Here is a 25,243-nt window from a genome sequence, read left to right on the forward strand (position 1 = left end):
TAAGAAAATATTTATTCAACAAGGTTTTATCCTACAGCCCCTTGCATGCATTGCCCCTGTCACTGCTGCTGCGGCGTACTGGTTTGTGTCTCTGGAAGAGGCTTTACAGGTAGCGACTCCATTGGATGACATACTTGGCAAACTTAGAGCACTTAAGCTAGCCAATTCTTTTATTCTGATGCCATTGTTCATTTGACTAAACTAACGGCTAAGAATTCTGGTTTTGCTATACAGACGCGCAGAGCGCTATGGCTTAGATCATGGTCAGCTGACGTGACTTCAAAATCTAAGCTACTTAACATTCCCTTCAAGGGGCAGACCCTATTCGGGCCTGGTTGAAGGAGATTGCTGATATCACTGGAGGAAAAGGTCATGCCCTTCCTCAGGACAGGTCCAAATCTAGGGCCAAACAGTCTAATTTTCGTGCCTTTCAAAACTTCAAGGCAGGTGCGGCATCAACTTCCTCTAATAATAAACAAGAGGGAACTTTTGCTCAATCCAAGACGGTCTGGAGACCAAACCAGACATGGAAAAAAGGTAAGCAGGTAAAAAAGCCTGCTGCTGCCTCTAAGACAGCATGAAGGAACGGCCCCCTATCCGGGAACGGATCTAGTAGGGGGCAGACTTTCACTCTTTGCCCAGGCGTGGGCAAGAGATGTTCAGGATCCCTGGGCGTTGGAAATTATATCCCAGGGATATCTTCTGGACTTCAAAGCTTCCCCCCCAAAAGGGAGATTTCACCTTTCACAATTATCTGCACACCAGATAAAGAGAGAGGCATTCTTACACTGTGTACGAGTCCTCCTAGTTATGGGAGTGATCCATCCAGTTCCAAAGGAGGAACAGGGACAGGGTTTTTACTCAAATCTGTTTGTGGTTCCCAAAAAAAGAGGGAACCTTCAGACCAATTTTGGATCTAAAGATCTTAAACAAATTCCTCAAAGTTCCGTCGTTCAAGATGGAAACTATTCGTACCATCCTACCACTGATCCAGGAGGGTCACTATATGACTACAGTGGATCTAAAGGATGCTTATCTTCACATTCCGATACACAAAGATCATCATCGGTTTCTCAGGTTTGCCTTTTAAGACAGGCATTACTAGTTGTAGCTCTTCCCTTGGGATTAGCTACAGCCCCAAGAATCTTTACAAAGGTTCTAGGGTCACTTATGGCGGTCCTAAGGCCGCGGGGCATAGCAGTAGCCCCTTATTTAGACGACATCCTGATACAGGCGTCAAACTTCCAAATTGCCAAGTCTCATACGGACGTAGTACTGGCATTTCTGCGGTCGCATGGGTGGAAAGTGAACGAGGAAAAGAGTTCTCTATCCCCACTCACAAGAGTTTCCTTTCTAGGGACTCTGATAGATTCTGTAGAAATGAAAATTCACCTGATGGAGTCCAGGTTATCAAAGCTTCTAAATTCCTGCCGAGTGCTTCATTCCATTCCGTGCCCTTCGGTGGTTCAGTGTATGGAAGTAATCGGCTTAATGGTAGCGGCAATGGACATAGTGCCGTTTGCACGCTTACATCTCAGACCGCTGAAACTATGCATGCTCAGTCAGTGGAGCGGGGATTACACAGATTTGTCCCCTCAACTGAATCTGGACCAAGAGACCAGGGATTCTCTTCTCTGGTGGCTATCTCGGGTCCATCTGTCCAAAGGTATGACCTTTCGCAGGCCAGATTGGACAATTGTTACGACAGATGCCAGCCTTCTAGGTTGGGGTGCAGTCTGGAACTCCCTGAAGGCTCAGGGATCGTGGACTCAGGAGGAGTCTCTCCTTCCATTAAATATTCTGGAACTAAGAGCGATATTCAAGGCTCTTCAGGCTTGGCCTCAGTTAGCAACTCTGAGGTACATCAGATTTCAGTCGGACAACATCATGACTGTAGCTTACATCAACCATCAAGGGGGAACGAGAAGTTCCCTAGAGATGTTAGAAGTTTCAAAAATAATTCGCTGGGCAGAGATTCACTCTTGTCACCTATCAGCTATCCATATCCCAGGTGTAGAGCACTGGGAGGCGGATTTTCTAAGTCGTCAGACTTTTCATCCGGGAGAGTGGGAACTCCATCCGGAGGCATTTGCACAACTGATTCATCGTTGGGGCAAACCAGAACTGGATCTCATGGCGTCTCGCCAGAACGCCAAGCTTCCGTGTTACGGATCCAGGTCCAGGGATCCCAAGGCGACACTGATAGATGCTCTAGCAGCGCCCTGGTCTTTCAACCTGGCTTATGTGTTTCCACCGTTTCCTCTGCTCCCTCGACTGATTGCCAAGATCAAACAGGAGAGAGCATCAGGGATTCTGATAGCACCTGTGTGGCCACGCAGGACCTGGTATGCAGATCTAGTGGACATGTCATCCTTTCCACCATGGTCTCTGCCATTGAAACAGGACCTTCTACTTCAGGGTCCTTTCAACCATCCAAATCTAATTTCTCTGAGGCTGACTGCCTGGAGATTGAACGCTTGATTTTATCAAAGCGTGGCTTCTCCGAGTCAGTTATTGATACCTTAAGACAGGCACGAAAGCCTGTCACCAGGAAAATTTACCATAAGGTATGGCGTAGATATCTTTATTGGTGTGAATCCAAGGGTTACTCATGGAGTAAGGTCAGGATTGCTAGGATATTATCTTTTCTCCAAGAAGGTTTGGAAAAAGGATTGTCAGCTAGTTAAGCGTCTGGCAGATGTTCCAGACGTTCAGGCATTTTGTCAGGCTTTAGTTAGAATCAAGCCTGTGTTTAAACCTGTTGCTCCACCATGGAGCTTAAACTTGGTTCTTAAGGTTCTTCAAGGAGTTCCGTTTGAACCTCTTCATTCCATAGATATCAAGCTTTTATCTTGGAAAGTTCTTTTTTTTGGTAGCTATTTCCTTGGCTCGTAGAGTCTCTGAGCTATCTGCCTTACAATGTGATTCTCCTTATCTGATTTTTCATACGGATAAGGTAGTCCTGCGTACCAAACCTGGGTTCTTACCTAAGGTGGTATCTAACAAGAATATCAATCAAGAGATTGTTGTTCCATCCTTGTGTTACACAATTTGGACGTGGTCCGTGCTTTAAAGTTTTACTTACAAGCTACTAAAGATTTTCGTCAAACATCTGCTTTGTTTGTTGTCTACTCTGGACAGAGGAGAGGTCAAAAGGCTTTGGCAACCTCTTTTTCTTTTTGACTAAGAAGCTTAATCCGCTTAGCCTATGAGACTGCTGGACAGCAACCTCCTGAAAGGATTACAGCTCATTCCACTAGAGCTGTGGCTTCCACTTGGGTCTTTAAAAATGAGGCTTCTTTTGATCAGATTTGCAAGGCGACGACTTGGTCTTCGCTTCATATTTTTTCAAAATTTTACAAATTTGATACTTTTGCTTCTTCGGAGGCTATATTTGGGAGAGAGGTTTTACGGGCAGTGGTTCCTTCCATTTAAGTTCCTGCCTTGTCCCTCCCTTCATCCGTGTACTTTAGCTTTGGTATTGGTATCCCACAAGTAATGGATGATCCGTGGACTGGATACACCTTACAAGAGAAAACACAATTTATGCTTACCTGATAAATTTATTTCTCTTGTGGTGTATCCAGTCCACGGCCCCCCCTGTCATTTTAAGGCAGGTAATTTTTAAATTTAAACTACAGTAACCACTGCACCCTATGGTTCCTCCTTTCTCGGCTGGTTTTCGGTCGAATGACTGGCTATGACAGTTAGGGGAGGAACTATATTACAGCTCTGCTGTGGGTGTCCTCTTGCAACTTCCTGTTGGGAATGAGAATATCCCACAAGTAATGGATGATCCGTGGACTGGATACACCACAAGAGAAATAAATTTATCAGGTAAGCATAAATTGTGTTTTTACTAATTGCAAACTAAACGTAACTTACAAGGTATCAATACCTAGCCATACTACTACTGTTGCAGTACTCTATCACAGAGTACATATGGGTACAATTTATTTTAGTATCCACATAACACTCAGTGATGTATACAATATATGAGAACACACTTTGACTGAATAGTGGCCCCTAATAGATTTGGGCTCAATTTTGCAGGGGATGTTAACCCACAGCAGTTTATAAACATACCTTTACCATTAAGGTTTACCACAAATCCATTTTAGGTTGGAGTTACTATCCATTATATAAATTCAGAATAAGAATTTGTAACTATCCACCATTTTCACTACATTAGTTTGAAAAACACTTTTACTTGCTGCAACTGTTTTTATTGTGTGTAACTCTTTTTAAATAAAACTAATAAAGTTTATATATTTTAAAACCTATTTACACTAAGTCTATATGTATGAGGGCAGAGGGATTTTCTGGTTAGTATCCTGTCCAGCTCTCTTGCTGGAATTGTGTGGAAAACAGACATTTTGGCTTTGAAGAAAAGGAAATTTATGCTTACCTGATAAATTTATTTCTTTTACGATATGACAAGTCCACGTATTTCATCCTTACTTGTGGGATATTGCCTCCTGGTCATCAGGAGGAAGCAAAGAGCTCCACAGCAGAGCTGCATAAATAGCTCCTCCCTTCCCCCCCCCCCCCCCCCAGTCATTCGACCGAAGTTAGGAAGAGAAAGGAAAAGCTAAGGAGCATAGGTGACTGAAGTTCAAAAAATAAAAACTGTCTTTTAAAAAAATAACAGTGTGGGCCATGGACTTCTCATATCGTAAAAGAAATACATTTATCAGGTAAGCATAAATTTCCTTTTCTTTTACAAGATATGACGAGTCCACGGATTTCATCCATACTTGTGGGATACAATACCAAAGCAATAGGACACGGATGAAAGGGAGGGACAAGACAGGAACCTAAACAGAAGGCACCACTGCTTGAAGAACCTTTCTCCCAAAAGCAGCCTCAGATGAGGCAAAAGTATCAAATTTGTGAAATTTGGAAAAAGTGTGAATAGACGACCAAGTTGCAGCCTTGCAAATCTGTTCAACAGAAGCATCATTTTTAAATGCCCATGAGGAAGCCACAGCTCTAGTAGAATGAGCCGTAATTTGTTCTGGAGGCTGCTGTCCAGCAGTCTCATAAGCAACACGGATGAGACTCAGCCAAAGAGAAAGAGAGGTAGCCGTAGCTTTCTGACCCCTACGTTTCCCAGCAAAAACAACAAATAGAGATGATGTTTGACGAAAACCCTTAGTCGCCTGCAAATAGAACTTCAAGGCATGGACTTCGTCCAAATTATGTAACAGACGCTCCTTCTTAGAGGAGGGATCAGGACACAAGGAAGGAACAACAATTTCCTGATTAATATTCTTGTTAGAAACAACCATAGGAAGAAAACCAGGTTTGGTATGTAACACCACCTTATCAGAATGGAAAATAAGATAAGGAGAATCACATTGTAGCGGCGAAAGCTCAGAAAGTCTGCGAGCAGAAGAAATAGCAACCAAAAATAAAAACTTCCAAGATAATAACTTAATATCTATGGAATGCATGGGTTCAAACGGAACCCCTTAAAGAACATTAAGAACTAAATTTAAACTCCAAGGAGGAGCAATAGGTCTAAACACAGGCCAAATTCTAGCCAAGGCCTGACAAAAAGATTGAACATCTGGAACACCTGCCAGACGCTTGTGTAGCAAAATAGACAAAGCAGAAATCTGTCCTTTTAAGGAACTTGCTGACAATCCTTTCTCCAATCCGTCTTGGAGAAAGGCTAAAATCCTGGGAATCCTAACCCTACTCCATGAGTAGCCCTTGGATTCGCACCAATAAAGATATTTACGCCATATCTAATGGTAAATTTTTTTGGTAACAGGCTTGCGAGCCTGAATTAAAGTATCAATGACCGCATCAGAGAACCCCTGCTTAGATAAAATCAAGCGTTCAATCTCCAAGCAGTCAGCTGCAGAGAAATTAGATTCGGATGATGGAAAGGTCCCTGAATGAGATGGTCCTGCCTCAATGGAAGCTTCCACATCGGCAGAGAGGACATGTCCACCAGATCGGCATACCAAGTCCTGCGAGGCCACACAGGAGCTATTAGAATCACCGAAGCCCTCTCCTGTTTGATCCGTGCAATCACCCGGGGAAGGAGAGCAAACGGTGGAAACACATACGCTAGGTTGAACGACCAAGGCATCTATCAGTTCGGCCTGAGGATCCCTGGACCTGGATCCGTATTTCGGGAGCTTGGCATTCTGACGAGACGCCATCAGATCCAATTCCGGTCTTCCCCACCTGAGAATCAGGGTTGCAAAGACCTCCGGATGAAGTTCCCATTCCCCCAGATGAAACGTCTGCTCAAAAAATCTGCCTCCCAGTTGTCCACTCCTGGGATGTAGATTGCCGACAGATAACAAGAGTGAGCCTCCGCCCACTGAATTATCTTGGATACTTCAATCATCAGGAAGGAACAAGGAGTTCCTTAGCGATGACAGATGTAAGCCACAGTCGTGGTGTTGTCCGACTGAAATCGGATTAATTTGGCCTAAGCCAACTGAGGCCAAGCCTGAAGCACATTGAATATTGCTCTCAACTCCAGAATATTGATGGGAAGTAGAGACTCTGACCAAGTCCACACACCCTGAACCTTCAGGGAATTCCAGACTGCACCCCATCCTAATAGACCGGCTTCCGTTGTCACTATCGCCCATGAAGGTCTGCGGAAGCACGTCCCTTGGGACAGATGATCCAGCGACAACCACCAAAGGAGAGAGTCTCTTGTCTCCTGATCCAGCTCTATCTGAGGAGACAAATCTGCATAATCTCCATTCCACTGTCTGAGCAAACAGGATGATGTCCATTGCTGCCACCATCAATCCAATTACCTCCATACATTGAGCCACTGATGGCCGAGGATTGGACCGAAGGGCTCGGCATGTATTCAAAATCTTTAACTTTCTGACTTCCGTCAAGAATATTTTCATGGACAGAGTCTATTAGAGTTCCCAGGAACGGAACCCGTGTCTGTAGAATCAGTGAACTCTTTTCTAGATTCACCTTCCACCCGTGAGTCCTTTAAAAAGGACAGAACCATGTCGGTATGAAACTTTGTTAATTGATAAGATGATGCCTGGATCAGAATATCGTCCAGATAAGGCGCCACCGCAATGCCTCGCGGTCTGAGAACCGCCAGCAGAGACCCTAGAACCTTTGTGAAGATCCTGGGTGCCGTGGCCAGCCCGAAGGGAAGAGCCACGAACTGAAAATGTTTGTCCAGAAAGGCAAACCTTAGGAACTGGTGATGATCTTTGTGGATAGGAATTTGAAGATATGCATCGTTTAAGTCCACGGTAGTCATATATTGACCCTCCTGGATCAATGGAAGAATTGTCCGAATAGTCTCCATCTTGAAGGATGGGACTCTGAGAAACTTGTTTAGACTCTTGAGATCTAAAATGGGTCGGAACGTTCCCTCTTTTTTGGGAACCACAAAAAGGTTTGAGTAAAATCCCTGTTCCTGTTTTGGAACTGGACAAATTACTCCCATAGTGGAGAGGTCTTTTACACAACGTAAGAACGCCTCTCTTTTTATCTAGTCTACAGACAATCATGAAAGAAGAAACCTTCCCCTTGGAAGGGAATTTTTGAACTCCAGTTGATACCCTTGGGACACGATTTCTAATGTCCAGGGATCCTGAACATCTCTTATCCAAGCCTAGACAAAGAGAGAAAGTCTGCCCCCTACTAGATCCGGTCCCGGATCGGGGGCCGCCCCTTCATGCTGTCTTGGTGTAGCAGCGGGCTTCTTGGGTTGTTTACCCTTGTTCCAAGCCTGATTGGGTCTCCAGACGGGCTTGGCTTGTGCGAAGTTCCCTTCCTGTTTAGTGGAAGAGGAAGAAGGGACTCCCTTGAAATTTCAAAAGGAACGAAAATTACTCTGTCTCCTTTGTTTAGATGTCTTATCCTGAGGTAGGAGATGAGTCTTACCTCCCGTAATGTCAGAAATGATCTCTTTCAATTCAGGCCTGAATAGGGTCTTTCCTTTTGAAAGGAATAGCTAAAAGCTTGGATTTAGAAGACACATCCGCAGACCAAGATTTCAGCCATAAGGCTCTGCATGCTAAAATGGAAAAACCTGCATTCTTAGCCGCCAACTTGGCGATCTGAAAAGCGGCATCCGTAACAAAAGAATTGGCCAACTTAAGGGCCTTAATTCTATCCATTATTTCTTCCAAAGGAGTCTCAGTCTTAAGAGACTCTTCTAGGGTGTCAAACCAAAAGGCAGCTGCAGTAGTGACTGGTACAATGCAGGCCATTGGTTGCAAAAGAAACCCTTGATGAACAAACAGTTTTTTTAGAAGACCCTCCAACTTTTTATCCATAGGGTCTTTGAAAGCACAACTGTCCTCAATAGGGATAGTTGTACGCTTAGCCAGAGTAGAAATGGCTCCCTCCACCTTGGGAATCGTTTGCCAAGCGTCCCGAAAGGTGTCAGGTAAAGGGTACATTTTCTTAAAAATAGGGGAAGGAGAGAACGGTATACCCGGTCTCTCCCATTCCCTAGAAATAATTTCCAAAATTCTCTTAGGAACTGGAAAAACATCAGAATAAGATGGGACCTCTAAGTACTTGTCCATCTTACACAATTTCTCTGGAGGGACCACAATAGAGTCACAGTCATCCAGAGTCATCAGAACCTCCCCCAGTAACAGGCAAAGGTGTTAATCTAAAGGACAAAGGTGCTTAAATCTAAAGGACATCACGCCCAAATCTGTCTTGGGTAATGCACTACCTGAGTCAGACAGTTCCCCTTCCTACAGAAACTCCCTACTTCCCCGTTCAGAGTCCTGGGAGGGAACATCGGAGATCGCCATCAAGGAATCAAAAGCTGCATGGACCACCTGGGTCTCTTTTTCTACTTAGTTTACCATGTAGCACTGGCAACTTAGATAACACTTCTGTAAGAGTTGATGACATAACTGCAGCCATATCCTGCAGAGTGAATGACACAGACGCCGATGAAGAACATGGCGTCACCTGCGTGGGCGTTATGGGCTGAGACGCTTGGGCAGAAAATTGCAGTTTATCCTGAACCTCATTAGTCTGAGGACAATCATCATTATCATTATTTAAGAAAATTTGTTCTTTACACTGTAATGCCCTAGTAATACATGAGGGGCAAAGTGTAACAGGGGGTTCAACAATGGCATTTAAACACAGAAGGTATTTTGTTCAATGTCATCCATTTTGGCAATTTGAAAAACAAGCAAGTTTGTCTAAATCACTGAGTATATATTGTGTGTAAAAGACAAATTATATGATGAGTACTGTAACTTTAAGGAAAAAAACTGCACTGCATAAGTTAATAGTTCCTGTATGCGGGCTGTATGAAAAATAACACACTGTTATAATTTTTATAAAATAACTCTGTCAACTCCTACCTTCCCGCGAACAGACTGAGCACTCACAACCCAGCGCACCTAAAGTCGCATGTAACCCAAGCAGACTTAGGAGCCGAGATGAAAAGTTGTCACCCGGAACCGCCACAGTAACTGTGCTGTCAAAGCGCGCAAAGCAGTAAGCCCCGCCCTTCGTGGGCATAAACTACTAGCCATGTACCGTAATGTAACAAAAATATAATTTCACCTAAACTGTCCCCAGCCTCAGCCAGCCCATCTAAGGTAACCCTACACTGCATGTCCCAGCAATTCAAGGCTCATAAGCGATGCCCGAGTGTTTGGTAATAAAACGTCCCCACACGTTATCCCCCAGCGTCTCTAGGTCAGTAACACAATACCAGAGTCTGGAAAAATAAACTATAACGTTTTTTGCACCTATATCCCAGCGCTTCTGGGTTAGTAACTGCCAGAGTGTCTGGGTCTTTTCACTATCTGGTAAAGGGAGATCTCAATTTTAGCCCCCAACAGCATAGTACCAGTACAGTTAATCTGAGAAACCTTTGTGCCCAGAATAAAAAACTGCACCTACCTCCATGCTGAGGAACAGCATTACCACTTCACAGTATCAAGAGGTCCACTCTTCCTCCTGAGGTCCTGTGAAAGAAGAAGGGTCTTATCAGTCTCTAAGACCCTACACATAGAAGCAGCATAAGCGTGGGAGGCGCAGTGAAGCTAAAACTTCACTAGTTCCCATAGCATAGAAGGCTAACACTCCAGATGCTGCCCTATAATAATATAGTACACTTTGGCACCATTTGAAAATAAAAAAACTCTTGATTGAAGAATCTAAACTAACACCTCACTTTACCTCTTCCTATCACTAACACAGGCAAAGAGAATGACTGGTTTGGGGGGGAAGGGAGGAGCTATTTATGCAGCTCTGCTGTGGAGCTCTTTGCCTCCTCCTGCTGACCAGGAGGCGATATCCCACAAGTAAGGATGAAATCCGTGGACTTGTCATATCTTGTAAAAGAAAGATTAGAGATAAGAGTAGAGAAGTAATGTTGCTTATAGAGATTAAGGGCAGAATAGTAGGAATTCAAAAGGAACTTGTAATGAAGGAAATCAGCTGAACTCCGAGATTTTCTCCAGTGCCACTTAGCAGTTTGGGAACATCTGCGTAGGCACCATGTCAGAGGCGTATGCCAGGGCTGAGGATGAGTGTGTGATTTCCTAGCAATGGCAAGAGGGGCCAGATTGTCAAGAACCGATATAAAGGTGGAATTATAGTAGCAGATAGATTGGTCAAGGCAGGAGGAGGAGATGGATGAGAGGAGAGGTTCGAGGGAATTAGCAAGCTGTTGCTGATCTAATGACATAATGCTTCTGTGAAGTTTGGTGTGAGGAGTAGAAGGAGGGAGAGTTGTAGGGAGGGATGAGATGTTGCAAGTGAGGAGATGGTGGTCAGAGAGAGGAAAAAAAGAGTTAGTGAAGTTTGAAATAGTGCATCGATAGCAAAAGATCATCCGGAAATCATCTCAACGATGGTTTATGCCCACCATCAGGGCGGAACAGGAATCTCTGTGGATGCAGGAGGTATACTGCGTTCTCCAACGGTCAGAGCCTTCCTATTGTTAGACATTAGCCACCAAAGGTGTGGGGACCTGGGAAGTGGATTTTCTGAGCAGATAGACACTTCTCTCAGGAGAGGGGTCACTCTACTCTGGAAGTGTCAGAGAGATCACTTTCCTGGGGGGTGTTCAGAGATAAATATTTGTTTCCATGTCTATGCTGAATTGCCGACATATGGGTCGAGATTGAGAGACCTTCAGGTGGAGTCATTGGATGCACTAGCAATCTCTTGACTCTTCAATTTAGTGTATCTGTTTTCCTCCAATTTCACTGCTCTCCGAGTGGTAGCACAATTCAATCAGGAGGAAATTTGGTGGCATAGATAGAGGTTTCCACGTATCCTGCAGTTTCTTCAGAATGTTATGGATAAAGGTCTGTTGGCTTCTTTCCTTTAAGTCAGATTTTGCCTTGTCATTCATGCTTCTCAAAAGGGCTGGCTTGTTTATCAGATGTTCAAGAGTCGGTTCTGATTATTGCTAGAATTAGACCTGTTTTCAACCATGTGGTTTTTCCATGGAGTCTTCCCTTGTTTTTCGATTTCTTTATTAGGCTAAGTTTGAGCCTATGTAATATGCATGTTTATATGAAGTTGCTCACTTGGTAAATGATCCTTTGTTTGCCCTTTTCTCTGCTCATCAAATGTCAGAGTTTACTCTGCCTCAGTTTATGTTCCTTTCAGATAAGGTGGTACTGAGGTCAAATCCTGGGATCTTTATCTAGGGTAGTTACTATCCTCCACATCTCCAGAAGAATGTGGTTCTGTCTTTTGTCCCTATCAGTCTTCTTCCAGGGAGAGGTATTTTCTTAATGGCCATGGTCAGAGAGTTTGAATTCTACTTTTTCACTTCCAAGGATTTTCGTTAGTCCTTGTCATATTCCTATGTTATGTACCTATGTACCTTATAAGATGATATCTCCTCCTACACATCTACCTTTAAAAGGATGTTCATTCCTCTTTGCTTGATAATTAGTGTGTATTCAGTGCATCTGTCTCTCACTGCTCTCTGAGCCGAATGTGACTACTTAGAATCCTGAACTCTTTGAGACGTTTACCTCCCTGCTTCGTGGGACACTTCGCTACTATACGTTTGCCTTTTCAACTTGAATTGTTTTATGCTTTGTTCATCATCATATGAGCTTACTTACTGTTTTTAACTGTTACCAAATGCTAAATTGATTCAAGTTTACTTTTAGTTACCTTTGCTACTCAATATACTTTGCTACGGTCTTATCCGATTCACAGAGATACAACTAAGCTGTGTTGACGTCATGAGCCTCGCTTCCAACTCCACTCACTGCCGCAACTTACACAGATACTTTCTGTCCAGTCAATACATCCGATACAGGTACTCTGCATTTTCTTCGCATAAAGTGAAACTTGTGCTTACTGTGAAATACTATCTATATTCATATTCATCCATATCTGGAACAATACGTTGTAACTGCATTGAACACTTTATCTTGGTAACTTGGGTTAAGTAAACTTGATAGCAAGGACTTAGAACTGCATTAATTCATTATTGTGCTTTCTCTAACTACAATCTGACATCAAGTTATAAGCTACAAACTTTATGATCACTTTGTTACAGATTGCAATTCCAGAAGAATCACATTCACTCTATAATTTACTTAATATATTCAAGTCTATTTTCCCTCAACTTCTTGTTAACCCCAGCTTGTGCTGATTATGTTTAACCTAATTTTATCTAGAGACTAAATGCTTCTCTTTTTCAAGGTTCAATCCTTCAATATTGAATTTAATAACTTGAGAAGCTACAATCCCAGAACTAACATCTATCTAAAGTGGTTAAAGCCTTACAGTCCTTTTCCTTGTTTGTCCTGTTTTCTGGTAGGTGCAAGAGACAGAGTCTCAACTGTTTCTCTTCCTTCTGTCTACTAAGCCTGAGTGCATGGCTTTCTCAGGATTGGGCCAGCAGCCTCCATCTTAAATTATCATTCTTATGCCTTCAAGAATGAGTTTTCAGTTGATCAGATTCGCATGGCTGCTACATGGTCTTCCTTTCACACACAAAATTCTTCAGATGTTTTTGCCGCAGTGAAGGCATCTTTTGAAAGAGGGGTTCTACAGTTGGTAGTGCCTAGTTTTTAGGTCTACTTTCCCTCCCTAACATTTGTGTACTCCTCAGCTTGGGTATTGAGTTCCCATAGGTTATGAATGTTATTTGTGAACCCTCACTGCCATTAGACGGAAATTATAATGTATGCTTACCTGATAAATTAATTTCCTTCTTGGAGTGAGGGTTCACAAACCCGCCCTAGATTTGTGTAGTGGGGGCAGTCTTGGCACCTCTATACCGCATTTATCTCTTATTTTCCTTATTGTCGGCTTGAACTACTTTAAATTATATTATTTAACACTGCTGCCCATCGCTGTGCTACTTACCCTCTGCGCTGCTCATGTTCTTATGCCATCCGTGTATGACAGCATCAGAACGAGGACTGTGGAAGCGCGCTCTCATGAGCTCAATGCTTCCCAGCAATGTGAACGCAAGGTCGCGTTCACATTGTTGAAAACTTGTAATACCAGCACACATTAGTTCCACTTCTAATCTGGCCCTAAATAAGGTAGAAGACGGTAAAATACCAGACCTCATACTTTCAGATCATGTCCTGATTATTCTGAAGTTAAAGGGACAGTCAAGGCAAAAAAAAAAAAATTGTGATTCAAATAGGGCATGTAATTTTAAACAACTTTCTAATTTACTTTTATCACCAATTTTGCTTTGATCTCTTGGTATTCTTCGTTGAAAGCTAAACCTAGGAGGTTTATATGCTAATTTCTTAGCCCTTGAAGGCCGCCTCTATTCTGAAAGCATTTTGACAGTTTTTCACCACTAGAGGGAGTTAGTTTATGTGTTTCATAAAGATAACAATGAGCTCACACACATGAAGTTACCTAGGAGTGTGTAATGCTCGTGGGTAGTAGTCTTCTTATCCCGGCGTCAAGCTGGAATGATAGGGAATATCCCAGAGCAGAGAAAGTTCGCAAAATGAGGTAAGCAGTATACAGGGTAGTCCTTTGGCAGCAGCAGGTAGGAATCAGCGGTTAGGCAGTTCAAGGGTAAACCACATGAAGGACTGGAAACAGACAGCATAGTCTCTGAAGGCAACAGGTAGAGAATCCAGCGGTAAGGCAGTTCAAGGGTAAATCAATAGAATGTTCAGTCAGGCAGAGTTCGGCAACAAAATGGCAATCCAATATTTTAGGGTTAAGGCAAACAGAGTAGTCAAAACAGGCAGAGTTCATCAACAGTAAAGCAGTCCAGCAATTCAGGGGTTAAGGCAAGCAGAGTAGTCAAACAGACATAGTTCATCAACAGTTAAGCAGTCCAGCAATTCAGGGGTTATGGCAAGCAGAGAAGTCAATACAGGCAGAGTTCAGTAACAGTTTATCAATACAGCAATTCAGCATACAGATATACAGCACTCAGGAGCACAAGAAGTAACACCTATACTTGGGCACAGGTGAGAGAGACTGAGGACTTTACATAGGGAAGACAGGGTGGGCGGTGATGTCATCACCGTGCAGCAGTTACACTGCCGTATCCCTAGTAACAGGAGGAGTGGCTGTGTCCATGGCAACGGCCACAGCAGAGCAGAGGAGCAGTGTGACAGAGTGAGCACTAATTGGCTAAAATGCAAGTCTGTCAAAAAAACTGAAATAAGGGGGCAGTTTGCAGAGGCTTAGATACAAGTTAATCACAGAGGTAAAAAGTGTATTATTATAACTGTGTTGGTTATGCAAAACTGGACAATGGGTAATAAAGGGATTATCTATCTTTTTAAACAATTTAAAAAATCTGGTGTTGACTGTCCCTTTAACAATATTTGACAAAAAGGAACTAATTTTATTTCCCAAAATGTCTATACAGATCATTGCAATTTAAAGCATTTCTGATAAAGGAATGGGAAGAGTTTTCCATGAACAATATCAATCACAGACCTGCAAACCAACTTTTTGGGAATCTACAAAAGTCACTAAAAGGCAAATATCTCAAAACTGATAATCTTTAGACACAAGCAGGAAGTAAATTATATAATATGGACTAAAACACTCTTAGGCACCTTTGTGAAATATTCTAACAACCAATCTATAAAAATAGTGAAATAATATACTGATTAAAAAGGAAAGAGAAAAATATTTAAAACAATAAGTGGAGGAAAAATTATAAGAAAATAAATATTGGAATAGCTCAGGTAAATTCCTTATTGGCTTTGGTTAAATCACAATGGAAAAATAAATTTCAAAACCCTGTTAATGTTTAATGGGAAATTATTAAAGAGCAAGACCAAATAATTAAAGGGACACAAACCCCCATGACTGAGATAAATGTTTAAACACCTTTCCCATTTGCTTCTACTATCAGATGTTATTTAAATTATCTTGATATCTTTGTTGAAAGAGAAGCAATGCACTACTGGGAGCTAGATGAACATACTGAGCGCTCGCTGCATGTATCGGGTGAGCCAATGACGAGGCATATATGTACAGCCACCAATCAGTAACTAGCTCTTAGTAGTGTATTACTGCTCCTCAGCTTACCGAGGTATAATTTTCATTAAATGATACAAAGAGAATAAAGCAAATTAGAAAATATGAGTTAATTGGAAAGTTGTTAAAATTGCATGGTCTATATAAATTATGAAAGGAAAAAATTGGGGTTTCATATATTTTTTAATGCAACCGGGAGATGTTGATCTTGTTCACAAGGCACTGCCACTTTTGATTCTCAACATTTTTGGGAACAATTAAATAATAATAAACCTATTAGTATAGAAGAAATAAATAAATATATACATGAATAATCAAAATTACAAAACAAAATAACACGACACCCAGAAGGAAATTACATCAATCCTGTGAACCCTTGTGTGTTTCTCAGTTTGTTTGACTGAAGCAGCAGGTAAAGACTCTTTGACATGGTCCTGGGCTTAATCGTTATCATGCTGTGTGCCTGCAAGAGTGTCAGACTTTCTGTGTGTTGGGTATTTTGTTTTGTAATTTTCCCTATGGGATTTGCACCCAAGCTGGTCAAGGATTAACTGCCTAGATTGCTCAGTATTCAGAGCTGTGAGTTTCACAGTGATGTAAGATGTGTACTCAGTCCAGTTTAAGAGTAAAGTCCATTCCTTGTATGTATGTATGTATGTATGTGTGTGTATATATACAGGTGGCCCTCGATTTACGCCGGTTCAATTTGCGCCGTTTCAGAATAACAACCTTTTTTTTTTTTCCAGTCATTTGACTGCTATTGAAAAGCATTGAGAAAGCAGTGCATTGATTAAAATAGCCAGTAGGTGGAGCTGTCCGCTTGTGTTGCAGCAAATATATGCAAGCAAGCACAGAAACAGGCTGGAATTAATTAGTCTAGCTGCAAGACATGAGTTATCGAGCAGCTTTCATAGGAACAAGATCTTCCTGTCTATAAATCACTACATAATGCATAGAAAGAACTGTTTGCAGAAAAATGCAAGTAAAGTCTGTGTTGTGTGATTATTTCATAAGGTTTATAATGCAGTTTAGCAGAAGTTTTTGTTAATTGAACTTTAATTATATATGCTGTCTTAATTTCAAAGCTTTAAAAAATAATGTATTAGGTGTTACTTATGACAATTTTGAGAGGGGTTTAGAACCTAACTCCCTCGCTTCCTATTGACTTACATTATAAACTGGATTTCAATTTACAACGGTTTCGATTTACAACCATTCCTTCTGGAATCTAACCCCGGCGTAAACTGAGGGCTACCTGTATATATATTTCTTTCATGTAATTGGCAAGAGTCCATTAGCTAGTGACGTATGGGATATACATTCCTACCAGGAGGGGCAAAGTTTCCCAAACCTCAAAATGCCTATAAATATTCACCACACCCACAATTCAGTTTTACAAACTTTGCCTCCCATGGAGGTGGTGAAGTAAGTTTGTGCTAGATTTCTACGTTGATATGCGCTTCGCAGCTGGCTGAAGCCCGGTTTTCCTCTCAGAGTGCAGTGAATGTCAGAGGGATGTGAAGAGAGTATTGCCTATTTGAATACCATGGTCTTCCTCTAGGGGATCTATTTCATAGGTTCTCTGTTATCGGTCGTATAGATTTCTTCTCTTACCTCCCTTTTCAGATCGACGATATACTCTTATATACCATTACCTCTACTGATTCTCATTTCAGTACTTGTTTGGCTATCTACTATATGTAGATGAGTGTCTTAGGGTAAGTAAGTCTTATTTTATTTATGACACTCTAAGCTATGGTTTGGCACTTTACATATAAAGTTCTAAATATATGTTTTAAACTTATATTTGCCATGATTCAGGTCAATCAGTGTTCCTTCTTTCAGACTGTCAGTTTCATTTTTTGGGAAAATGCATATGAATTAAAAAAATTTCTTACCTTAAAATTTTCAATTGATTTTTTTTCTTCTAAATTGCGGGCTGTTAGGCTTGCGGGTGCAGAAAATGCTGGAATTTATTGCGTCATTTTTGGCGCGAGAATGACGCCATTTCCGGCGTCCTAGTTGACGCCGGAACTTTTCATGTAGTTGCGTCATTTTTTACTCATGTTTGCAGATGTTTTTTGGCGCCAAAAAATGTGGGCGTCATACTTGGCGCCAGTTTTTTATTTCACATTATTTCAGTCTCACTTTTTAGTTGCTTCTGGTTTCTAGAGGCTTGTTCTGTTTTGCATTTTTTCCCATTCCTGAAACTGTCATTTAAGGAATTTGATAATTTTGCTTTATATGTTGTTTTTTCTATTACATATTGCAAGATGTCACTACCTGACCCGGGATCAGAATCTACTTCTGGAAAGACGTTGCCTGATGTTGGTTCTACCAAAGCTAAGTGCATTTGTTGTAAACTGTAGTTTGTGTTAGTTGTCATGATAAACTATCAAACGCGGATAATATTTCCATTAGTAATAATCCATTACCTGTTGTTGTTCCTTCAACATCTAATGTTCAGGATGTTCCTGTTAATGTAAAATAATTTGTTTCTAATTATATTCGGAAAGGCTCTGTCTGTTATACCTCCTTCTAGTAATCGTAAAAGGTCTTTTAAACTTCTCATATTTCAGATGAATTTTTAAATGACTGCCATCATTCTGACTTATCTATCTCTGATGAGGATCTATCTGGTTCAGAAGATTCTGCCTCAGATATTGACACTGATAAATCTTCATATTTGTTTAAGATGGAGTTTATTCGTTCTTTACTGAAAGAAGTGTTGATTGCATTAGATATGGAGGAGTCTAGTCCTCTTGATATTAAAACTAATAAGCATTTAAATTCAGTTTTTAAACCTCATGTAGTTATTCCAGAAGTTTTTCCAGTTCCTGATGCTATTTCAGAAGTAATTTCTAGGGAATGGAATAGTCTGGGTACTTCATTTACTCCTTCTCCAAGGTTTAAGAAATTGTACCCTTTGCCGTCTGATAGATTAGAGTTTTGGGAAAATTTCTACTCTTGCTAAACGTACTACTATTCCTACGGCAGATAGTACTTCTTTTAAGGATCCTTTAGAATAGGAAGCTTGAATCCTTTCTAAGGAAGGCTTATTTATGTTCAGGTAATCTTCTTAGACCTGCTATTTCTTTGGCTGATGTTGGTGGTGTCAGACCATAATGCTTATAGCATTGTTAAACTTCTTCAACATGCTAATAACTTTGTTTGTGATGCCATTTTTGATATCATTAGGATTGATGTCAGGTATATGTCTTTAGCTATTTTAGCTAGAAGAGCTTTATGGCTTAAATCTTGGAATGCAGATATGACTTCTAAGTCAATGTTGCTTTCTCTTTCTTTCCAAGGTAATAAATTATTTGGTTCTCAGTTGGATTCTATAATTTCCTTTTGTCAGAATAAGGAACAGAAGCCTGACCCTTCCCCTAAAGGAACAGTTTCCGTTTGGAAACCTTCTCCAGTCTGGAATAAATCCAAGCCTTTTAGAAAATCAAAACCAGCTCCCAAGTCCGCATGAAGGTGCGGCCCTCATTCCAGCACAGCTGGTAGGGGGCAGGTTACGTTTTTTTCAAAGATGTTTGGATCAATTCGATTCAAAATCTTTGGGTTCAGAGCATTGTTTCTCAAGGGTACAGAATAGGTTTCAAGGTAAGACCGCCTGTGAAAATATTTTTTTTCTCTCACGCATTCCAGTAAACCCAGTAAAGGCTCAGGCGTTTCTGAAATGTGTTTCAGACCTGGAGTCAGCTGGGGTAATTGTGCCAGTTCCAGTTCTGGAACGGGGCCTGGGGTTTTATTCAAATCTGTTCATTGTACCAAAGAAAGAGAATTCTTTCAGACCAGTTCTGGATCTAAAAATATTGAATCGTTATGTAAGAATACCAACATTCAAAATGGTGACTATAAGGACTATTCTGCCTTTTGTTCAGCAAGGGCATTATATGTCCACAATAGACTTACAGGATGCATATCTTCATATTCCAATTCATCCAGACCACTATCAGTTCCTGAGATTCTCTTTTCTAGGCAAGCATTACCAGTTTGTTGCTCTTCCTTTTGGCCTAGCAACAGCTCCAAGGATCTTTTCAAAGGTTCTCGGTGCCCTTCTCTCTGTAATCAGAGAGCAGGGTATTGCGGTATTTCCTTATTTGGGCGATATCTTGGTACTTGCTCAGTCTTTACATTCTGCAGAATCTCACACGAATCAACTTGTGTTGTTTCTTCAAAGACATGGTTGGAGGATCAATTTACCAAAGAGTTCCTTGATTCCTCAGACAAGGGTAACCTTTTTGGGTTTCCAAATAGATTCAGTGTTCATGACTTTGTCTCTAACAGAAAAGAGATGTTGGAAATTGGTTTCAGCTTGTCGAAACCTTCAGTCTCAATCATTCCCTTCGGTAGCTTTGTGCATGGAAATTCTAGGTCTCATGACTGCTGCATCGGACGCGATCCCCTTTGCTCGTTTTCACATGAGACCTCTCCAGCTTTGTATGCTGAACCAATGGTGCAGGGATTATACAAAGATATCACAATTAATATCCTTAAATCCCAATGTTTGATCTTCTCTGACTTGGTGGTTGGATCACCATCGTTTAGTTCAAGGGCCTCCTTTGTTCGTCCAACCTGGACTGTGATCTCAACAGATGCAAGTCTTTCAGGTTGGGGAGCTGAATGGGGATCTCTGACAGCGCAGGGGGTTTGGGAATCTCAGGAGGCGAGATTACCAATCAACATTTTGGAACTCCGTGCGATTTTCAGAGCTCTTCAGTTCTGGCCTCTTCTGAAGAGAGAATCGTTTATTTGCTTTCAGACAGACAATGTCACAACCGTGGCGTATGTCAATAATCAAGGTGGGATTCACAGTCCTCAGGCTATGAAAGAAGTATCTCGGATACTTGTATGAGCGGAATCCAGCTCCTGTCTAATCTCTGCCGTTCACATCCCAGGTATAGACAATTGGGAAGCGGATTATCTCAGTCGCCAGACGTTCCATCCGAGCGAATGGTCTCTTCACCCAGAGGTATTTCTTCAGATTGTTCAAATCTGGGGACTTCCAGAAATAGATCTGATGGCTTCTCATCTAAACAAGAAACTTCCCAGGTATCTGTCCAGATCCAGGGATCCTGAGGCGGAAGCGGTGGATGCGTTGTCACTTCCTTGGAATTACCAACCTGCTTATATCTTTCCGCCTCTAGTTCTTCTTCCAAAAGTGATTTCCAAAATCCTAATGGAGCGTTCGTTTGTACTGCTGGTGGCTCCAGCATGGCCACACAGGTTTTGGTATGCGGATCTCTTTCGGTTGGCCAGTTGCCAACCTTGGACACATTTCCGTTAAGGCCAGACCTTCTATCTCAAGGCCCTTTTTTCCATCAGGATCTCAAATCGTTAAATTTGAAGGTATGGAGATTGAACGCTTAATACTTAGTCATAGAGGTTTCTCTAAATCAGTGATTAATACTATGTTTCAGGCTCGTAAATCTGTATCTAGAAAGATTTATTACAGAGTTTGGAAGACTTACATTTCTTGGTGTTCTTCTCATAGATTCTCTTGGCATTCTTTTAGAATTCCTAGAATTTTACAGTTTATTCAGGATGGTTTGGATAAGGGTTTCTCTGCAAGTTCCTTGAAAGGACAAATCTCTGCTCTTTCTGTTCTGTTTCACAGAAAAAATGCAAATCTTCCCGATATTCATTGTTTTGTACAGGCTTTGGTTCGCATCAAGCCTTTCATTAAGTCAATCTCTCCTCCTTGGAGTCTTAATTTGGTTTTGAGGGCTTTACAGGCTCCTCCGTTTGAGCCTATGCATTCTCTGGACATTAAATTACTTTCTTGGAAAGTCTTGTTCCTTTTGGCCATCTCTTCTGCTAGAAGAGTTTCTGAGTTATCTGCTCTTTCTTGTGAGTCTCCTTTTCTGATTTTTCATCAGGATAAGGCGGTTTTGCGGACTTCATTTAAGTTTTTACCTAAAGTTGTGAATTCTAACAACATTAGTAGAGGAATTGTTGTCCCTTCATTGTGTCCTAATCCTAAGAATTCTCTGGAGAGATCTTTACATTCTTTGGATGTAGTAAGAGCTTTGAAATATTATGTTGAAGCTACTAAAGATTTCAGAAAGACTTCTAGTCTATTTGTTATCTTTTCTGGTTCTAGGAAAGGTCAGAAGGCTTCTGCCATTTCTTTGGCGTCTTGGTTAAAGCTTTTGATTCATCATGCTTATGTGGAGTCGGGTAAATCCCCACCTCAGAGGATTACGGCTCATTCTACTAGGTCAGTTTCTACTTCCTGGGCTTTTAAGAATGAAGCTTCTGTTGATCAGATTTGCAAAGCAGCAACTTGGTCTTCTTTGCATACTTTTTCTAAATTCTACCATTTTGATGATTTTTCTTCCTCAGAAGTAGTTTTTGGTAGAAAAGTACTTCAGGCAGCTGTTTCAGTTTGATTCTTCTGCTTATAATTTCAGTTTTTTTCATTATAAGATTAAAACTTTTTGATTTGGGTTGTGGATTGTTTTTTCAGCGGAATTGGCTGTCTTTATTTTTATCCCTCCCTCTCTAGTGACTCTTGCGTGGAAGTTCCACATCTTGGGTATCTGCTATCCCATACGTCACTAGCTCATGGACTCTTGCCAATTACATGAAAGAAAACATAATTTATGTAAGAACTTACCTGATACATTAATTTCTTTCATATTGGCAAGAGTCCATGAGGCCCACCCTTTTTTGTCGTGGTGATGATTTTTTTGTATAATGCACAATTATTCCAATTCCTTATTTTTGATGCTTTCGCTCCTTTCTTATCACCCCACTTCTTGGCTATTCGTTAAACTGAATTGTGGGTGTGGTGAGGGGTATATTTATAGGCATTTTGAGGTTTGGGAAACTTTGCCCCTCCTGGTAGGAATGTATATCCCATACGTCACTAGCTCATGGACTCTTGCCAATATGAAAGAAATTAATTTATCAGGTAAGTTCTTACATAAATTATGTTATATATATATATATATATATATATATATATATATATATATATATGTGTGTGTATATATGTATGTATGTATATGTGTGTATATATGTATGTATGTATATATTTTGTGTGTGTGTATGTATATATATATATATGTGTGTGTGTATGTGTATATATATATATATATATATGTGTGTGTATGTATATATATATATGTATGTATGTGTGTGTGTGTGTATATATATATATATATATATATATATATATATATATATATATATATATATATATATATGTATGTGTATATATATGTATGTGTATATATATATATATATATATATATATATATATTCATTCATTCATTCAAAATTTTATTTATCTGTGCACAAACATATTTAAACATGTAAACACAAATAGACATGTATATGCATATGTGTGTGTTTACATACACACATATTCACACCTTTGAGTCCTTGACAGTCATTGGCATATACAATATCTTGTATAATATTTAACTTTTTTAATGTTTATATATGAGTTTAATACTTTATTTTACATATGTTTAACATTTATATTTTTACACTTACACTTCATGTCGTGCTAAATCTTTTAGCTCTATTTTTTAACTTTAAACTTGTAATATGAGCAATATTTATCACAGTCACAATCTACATTTAAACTGTAGGACATGCTAAACCTTCACTGGTAAATCTGTTTTACCGTGGACTTGTAGTAAACATGATGTGTTCTCATTTTAGCATGGTCCAGTGATATTGCACCCCACACTATAATTAGTGCTCCACTTGTAATCTGGTATTTTCACATAATTTTCAATTTTGTTCTAAATTGTAATACTTTTTAAAGTCGATATTGTGTTATGATATTAACATTACAGAAAATATTTGACGTCTTAGATTTATAGATAATTTCTCTGTTTACCATATTTGATTTTATAACAAGATAAACATAATTTAAGTTTTCAATAAATAAAAAAACCTATCTTTTGTAATTTTAAAATTGTTCTATGTTACTAGATAATGAAAGATATTAGTGTTAAATGATACTTTAAATAAACTTGAAAATCATTAGATTATATTTTAAACACATTTAGTAAATCTAAGGTATTGGCAGATGAAAGTTTAATTTCTTAATTGCTATAGCATTTAGTTGATTTTTTGTTGCTAATATTAGGATAGTGGTCTGTTAGAGATTTTGTATAAGTGATTCCTATGTTTTGCTACATCTGTACAATATTTAGATCTTCTGAAAATATATTTGTTACATGATTTTTTTAATATTTGCTATAAAATAAATAAAAAATAATCTTTAATGTCTACTAAACTGCCCTTAAAAGGAAATAAAAAAGAAAGTTTCTTTCATGATTCAGATAAAGCATACAACTTTCCGTTTTACTTCTATTAGCAATTCTTCTTTTTCATGTTTTCCTTTGTTGTAAAGCAGGGATGTAAGTTAAAGAGTGTGCTAAATCTGTCTGCAGCACTACAGGGAGTGCAGAATTATTAGGCAAGTTGTATTTTTAAGGATTAATTTTATTATTGAACAACAACCATGTTCTCAATGAACCCAAAAAACTCATTAATATCAAAGCTGAATAGTTTTGGAAGTAGTTTTTACTTTGTTTTTAGTTATAGCTATTTTAGGGGGATATCTGTGTGTGCAGGTGACTATTACTGTGCATAATTATTAGGCAACTTAACAAAAAACAAATATATACCCATTTCAATTATTTATTTTTACCAGTGAAACCAATATAACATCTCAACATTCACAAATATACATTTCTGACATTCAAAAACAAAACAAAAACAAATCTGTGACCAATATAGCCACCTTTCTTTGCAAGGACACTCAAAAGCCTGCCATCCATGGATTCTGTCAGTGTTTTGATCTGTTCACCATCAACATTGCGTGCAGCAGCAACCACAGCCTCCCAGACACTGTTCAGAGAGGTGTACTGTTTTCCCTCCTTGTAAATCTCACATTTGATGATGGACCACAGGTTCTCAATGGGGTTCAGATCAGGTGAACAAGGAGGCCATGTCATTAGATTTTCTTCTTTTATACCCTTTCTTGCCAGCCACGCTGTGGAGTACTTGGACGCGTGTGATGGAGCATTGTCCTGCATGAAAATCATGTTTTTCTTGAAGGATGCAGACTTCTTCCTGTACCACTGCTTGAAGAAGGTGTCTTCCAGAAACTGGCAGTAGGACTGGGAGTTGAGCTTGACTCCATCCTCAACCCGAAAAGGCCCCACAAGCTCATCTTTGATGATACCAGCCCAAACCAGTACTCCACCTCCACCTTGCTGGCGTCTGAGTCGGACTGGAGCTCTCTGCCCTTTACCAATCCAGCCACGGGCCCATCCATCTGGCCCATCAAGACTCACTCTCATTTCATCAGTCCATAAAACCTTAGAAAAATCAGTCTTGAGATATTTCTTGGCCCAGTCTTGACGTTTCAGCTTGTGTGTCTTGTTCAGTGGTGGTCGTCTTTCAGCCTTTCTTACCTTGGCCATGTCTCTGAGTATTGCACACCTTGTGCTTTTGGGCACTCCAGTGATGTTGCAGCTCTGAAATATGGCCAAACTGGTGGCAAGTGGCATCTTGGCAGCTGCACGCTTGACTTTTCTCAGTTCATGGGCAGTTATTTTGCGCCTTGGTTTTTCCAAACGCTTCTTGTGACCCTGTTGACTATTTTGAATGAAATGCTTGATTGTTCGATGATCACGCTTCAGAAGCTTTGCAATTTTAAGAGTGCTGCATCCCTCTGCAAGATATCTCACTATTTTTGACTTTTCTGAGCCTGTCAAGTCCTTCTTTTGACCCATTTTGCTAAAGGAAAGGA

Source organism: Bombina bombina, chromosome 4 (assembly GCF_027579735.1).
Source record: "Bombina bombina isolate aBomBom1 chromosome 4, aBomBom1.pri, whole genome shotgun sequence".
In the NCBI taxonomy this organism is placed as follows: domain Eukaryota; kingdom Metazoa; phylum Chordata; class Amphibia; order Anura; family Bombinatoridae; genus Bombina; species Bombina bombina.